Genomic DNA, 6,000 nt, shown 5'->3' on the forward strand with positions numbered 1-6,000 from the left:
GCTTCAATCTGTCTGCACCATTATTCTACCAATTATGTTTCTCCACTCCTTGCAAGGGAAAGGGCAACCCCTCCTTATACCTGCTGAAGTTTCTGTCAGGAAAGTCTTTCAAAGTCTGACTGATCATGCCAGAGGCTGTCCATGAACAAATCCTCCTGCATATGGAGCAGGAGTGCAGCTGTGTACTGTCCAGAGTTTCTTGTCATTTGGAGGAAAACCGCATCTTTTCCCAGCCACCCCTATCAACCGAGATCTCTCCCTGCAAAACTGAAGTGATGCTTGAAGGAAGACACCCTGCTAAATGGCAGAAAACAAACCACCCCAGCCTGGTCCAGCCTGAATCAATTGCAAGGACTGCAGCAAATGAGAGCCAACCTACCCCCACCTGGGAAGAGATATCTGCAGCCCTTTGTGTGAAGGCTTCACTGCTGGCAGAGCACATCATTTCCAGTATGCCCCCCTCCATACATGCCAGTGATTTCTCTCTGAATTATTATGTTATACAGACACATTTCTGGATGTGGGTTTGTTCATTCCTGCTCCTGCCTCTGAATTTGGCACTCTCATATGTCACAGGTTCTCTTTTTTGGCAGATTGGACTGCGCTTGGCTGCAGCAGAGATATCTCAGTCAATGAGCAGCCTGGCTCTTGTCGCAGTGAACCAGGGACTTTCAAAACCTGTCATCCTGGCAGCCTGCTCCTCCACAAATCCATTCAAGAAAGACCCCATTTCCAGGGGCACATATTCAGGCAAATGCATCAAACACCTGTTGCATTGAAGCTTTGCTACACAAGACAGAACAATGTGGAGGGAGAGCCCAGGGGGTCCAGCTTCAAGAACTTTGTACAAATGGGGAAAGGGAAAGAAGTCCAGGTTTTGGCTGGAGAAATCAAATGCATCATATGGGCTGATTCCCTACTTGGCTTGGTATACAAGCAATTGGAGGCCATCCAAGCTCAATCCCCCCTGGATGTGGTGATCAACCAAATTAAAATTCCCCAGGTTCAGTTTGTGAAGTGTGGCCTTTTTTGAGTCACTGCACCCCTGCCCAAGGATAAACAGAAAAGCAGAAATGGAACACCCTACCTTATTTAAGAACTCATCAATCCCGAGGGTGGTACTTTTGTCAAATATATACACAATGCCAGTGCTATTCCTCAAATAAGTGAAGGGAACACAGGTGACATTGCGTCATTTCTATCATTTTGCCAACACCTTCAGTATGAACTCACTGGTCACCTGATGTTCACTAGCAACTTTCAAGGTAATGCAGAATACATGGTGCACAATGCTTTGCTCAACAGATGAACAGGTGCAGATGGTCTCCTTACTGATCCCCAAATCATGACCAATCTGTATGTTTTGTGCAAATGATTTCCTCCTGTCCTCATGTTGATCAGGGAATTCCCATTGCATTTTTTTGGAGAAGGCAATGTCAGAGCTGCCTTCTCCGCATTTGAGGCCCAACATGTCTGTTCAAGATATTGCCTTGCCTATGGTCTCCAGTCATTCCACTCAGCAGTTCTGCCCCAGACTTCTAGCACACAAAAGTCAACACACCACCAGGAGTGAATGATCCATGCAGAAAATGACAAGTAGGTTTCATTCATACCTACAAGGAAACTTGTCTAGGTGTGGAAAAAAACACATTCTTAGAGAAAAGGGGCCAAAAACATATATCTGATTGCAGGGGTACTTGTCTGCTATCCTATCACATGGTCTGTTCCAGCAAGAATCTAATAATAAAAATTCAGTGTTCATATTCAGCCAATGCAAGTCACTTGACACTGACCTCACTCAGCAGTGCCACAGGCCCTTGATCCATACACTGCACCAGTCCCCCCAATCATGACACTATCAGCATGCTGGTTGGCAGCAGTGATTGCTTCTCCTTCCAGGGTGTTCACATCATTGCAAGTCATGAGATGACCTGTGACAAGGTGGCAAACTGCTTCCTTGACCCAAATGCAACAAGAAAATGTTGCACCAACTTCAGCCACTGCAGTTTCCATGGGAATATCCCAAAGAATCTGGTCAATGGAAGCTACAACATATGTGAGTGCAGGTACATGGAAGAGATGAATTACTGACCAGATGAGTGAGCCTTGCCGATGAGGATGGCCACCACCAAAGTCATGGAGGTGATCATTCACCACTCCTTTTGCTGGTAGCACCAGCTGGGGTCCTGCATGGCACGAAAGGCAATGCAGGTCCCATCTGCATAAGTGGTGACAATGAGCCAGTGATAGCCATTGGCAAGGAAACCACAGAGGTGAGAACAAGGTACATGCCTGGGGCAATAGTGCTGCTTGGAAGAGGCATGATGAGGGGGATGGGCTGATTTGTGGGATGAGGTATACTGATGGTGTCCAGGGGGAGAATTTATACTGTGCATTGCACATACAGAAAATGGTAATGAACCCTGGAGATTGCAATGTCCAGGTTTTGTCTTCTTACCTCCATGCATCATGGCATGCACTGGCAACCATGTGGCATATATTACTGTCAGGGCACACCATCTAGCAAGCTTGAGATCTTGTATCAAGGGCAAAGCTCCAATCTCAGTGTAGCCCTGATGCCTAAACAACCCAATATCAAGCAGACTGGAGCTCAGTTTGGGTTATTGTGACACCAGGTGTAGTGAAGGGGAATAGTGAGGGGATGGTTGATATCATCAGACCATGTAGATATCCAGGAGCACTAAGCATCTTGCATGCTATTGAGTGTCTTGTGTGTTCTCAAACAATATCATAGAGTCCTCGGCCATGATGGGAAAGGGGAATAGGATTGAGACAGAGTTGAGGGCATCAGTAATCCATTGATATGACCACTGGCCATAGACTGGATCTGCAAGCTGTTGACTTGCTGTCAAGAAGGGGTTTTGTGAAGTGAAGAGGGGTGTGAGACTCTTGAATCAAGATATTGTGAGGTGTCAAGAGACAGCTGCCAATATCATCATGACTCTCAGAGTATCAGTTTGGGGAGTCATGGATATTGGTGGGGGTCAACACCAACTGACGGGGAATGCTGACTAGGCTTTGTCCTATTGTGCATATTGGCTGTCCATATAGTGGAGTTCCAAGCATCAAGAAAGGCAGCACATAGCGAGCAAGAATGTAATACTGAGGGGCTTGTCCATATTGAGGGGAATTGGCTTTTCAGCTGGGCTGAAGGTCCAATATTGTCCTGAGATAGGGCTATCAACCAGAGCTTGAGTTGTCTGAGAGGAGGACTTGGCATATTGGTCAAGCAATCGGCTGTTCAGAGAGGTACAACAAGTAAATTGAGGTAATCATGAGTGGAGGATGCTCTCTCAATGTCAATATCAAAGAGAGGGTCATACTATTGAAGCACACTTGGCTTCTCAAGGGAGATTGGTCATAAGACCAGAATATCAACTAGACAGTGGAATTCCTGAGAGATCAAATCTAAGGAGTACATCACAATAATGGGTGGCTCTATGTACGAAAGGGTCGGAAGCAGTTTGAGATTGTGGCTGATAATCTGTACAGGAGAGGTTACCTCAGGGCAAGCCTGTGTGGACTTGATGCTGAGATGGCGATACCATCTCAATATTACCAATGAGCCGATATTGTGAGAACTTGCTTCTTGATGCCTTCTCAGTCTTTGATATTGCCAAACCCTGATATTGTGACTTCTCCAAGTTCCCAAGCACTCCCAATAAGTGGTCCCTGACATGAGATTGCATGCAATACCATGGGAAGGTGGTCAAGATAGGAGTGCACCCTGGTATGGCTGCCAATCAATATTTGCAATACTCTTCAATATCATAACAAGTCTTGAGCAACCATACAATATGCCTGATCTTGTCTGCTTGCACCGATATGGCCTTGCAATGCTTGCTGCTATCCTTGAGATGCTTGTTGATGGCATCAATATTGTGGTGACTCCTGACAATTACATGGTTGGCCACACAGGATGAGCAAGCCCCCTGCCTTCTTATTGACAACCATCTCTCCATAACACTGGTAAGCATATCTGCTCATCCCCCTTGTGACCCAAGAATAATTGTGTCATTCCATAGCAAACCAGAGAACACCGGTGGAACAATGATGCTATCTTACACAGGCTGGCATCTTTGGTGTTCCCTGATACCAGAAGGAATGCACTGCTGGATCTATGCTTGGATCCTTGTCCTGGCCACTGGAATGAAAAGCCTGGGTGCCCTGATATATGGGAAGATGCTGCCTGTTCAGCAGGTGACTGCACTGCCATTTGGGCTAATTGTCAAATGCAGCTCTATGCATGAAGGTGATGTGATGGAGTATGTCAATACATTGGATGGGGTTCCAACCCCCAAAATCTTTGATTACATGAAGCTCTCCAAACCCTTGGCATCCTGGTTCCCTTGTGACCATGGGGAGAAGGCCTTGCTGATCATGCAGCATCTCCATGGCAATTTCATCAGTCCTCAGTTACAGAACTTCACCAACCGGCAGGTGGATTGCCTGAGCAAACAGGTGGGCCAAGCATTTGCAGCTCTTCATCATGCAACCCCTGCCATGGACAAGGTTTGCGGGATTGGAGGTTGCCCTTGTATTTCTTACAATATATCACTGGACACCTTTGGACCATTTGACTTGGTTGCATCTTTCAATGGGTACATGGTGGAGTGGGCCTGGCATTGGATGTCCTCCAATGCACCATGTCTACCAAATTGACCTGACCAAGGCACCATCTTCAGTCATGGTGACTTGACCCCCCACAACATCCTGGTCAACAAGAGTGGAAGTTTGGTTGGAATTATTGATTGGGAATGTGCCAGATGGATGCCACAGCACTGGGACCTTGCTCATGTGAGCCAAACTTTTGGGATTGCAGCCATAGGCTAATCAAGTGGTAGTCGACATATGCATACTGATGTTATGAGAATTGAGTGAGGGTGATGCAGTATACATTCAAATGGATGGAGGAGGACATCCTATTGGAAGATCAATGGGCTGTTGCATGGGGTTTCTAGTTCTGCTTGCTGTGTGGTTTTTGGATGTAGCTACTCTGGACTGGACAGGAATACCTATTTGTTTCCCAAGTATCAAATGTTACCCATTGAGAAGCCCATAGAGGAGGTACACAGTTCCATGAAAAATCTTTGGAGAGAAAGATTGCAAGGATTACTAATTAATTGCTATAATATATGTCTACTTACATTTGTTGTTTGGGTGTGTGAGGTCTAGCCATGCACTCTCCCACCCCCAACTACATACCTACCATGTCCAGCTATGGAATGCGAGGTCTAGCCTCCACCCATGAAGAAAAAAATTACATCCAGGGACAGAGTGCAAGGTCTAGCCATGCATTCTGTTCCCCCTCAGGGGGAGAGTCAGACTTGGAAAGAGGCAGCATGCTTGGTCAAGCCATGCATGCTACCCCTCTCCAAGTTGTTGATGTGAGATAGAGAGAGCATGTGTGGTCAAGCCATGCATGCTACCTCTCTTGCCACCAATCCAAAGTGGAGAACACGTGTGGTCAAGCCAAGCATGTTCTCCATCTCCACAAATGCATTTTGGAGACTGTATGCATGGCTTGGCCATGCATACAGTCTCCCAGGATAGCCCCCCACCCCACCCAATCTTGGGTGGGGTGGAGACAATGTCAGCAAGAGGCACGTCATACCTACAAAACTGTCAGTGGTGGTTGAAGGAAGAAGAGCATGTTTGCTTCCATGGACATGTCAAAAAAGTTAAGGCCCTAGGACCCTGAATTCTGGCTCTGTTTGCTCCCATAAGGTCATCATCATGAGAAGGCTTTTAAAAGGCAGGTGCAAAGGCCTTGGTCTTTGCACATCTTGATTATCTACCACCACCTGCTAAACTTAACCATGGCTTCTGCAATCACTGCATCCAGTATCCCACGCTGCAGAGCAGGCAAGGGACAAAACATGGCTGACACAGAGGAAAGCAGGGAAGAGGCCCTGCTTTCCACCTGGTGCCGGAACAGGGGGCAACCAGGATACACAGCTGAAGTGGGCTGTCCTCGAC

Source organism: Dacryopinax primogenitus, assembly GCF_000292625.1.
Source record: "Dacryopinax primogenitus strain DJM-731 SS1 chromosome Unknown DACRYscaffold_5, whole genome shotgun sequence".
Taxonomy (NCBI): domain Eukaryota; kingdom Fungi; phylum Basidiomycota; class Dacrymycetes; order Dacrymycetales; family Dacrymycetaceae; genus Dacryopinax; species Dacryopinax primogenitus.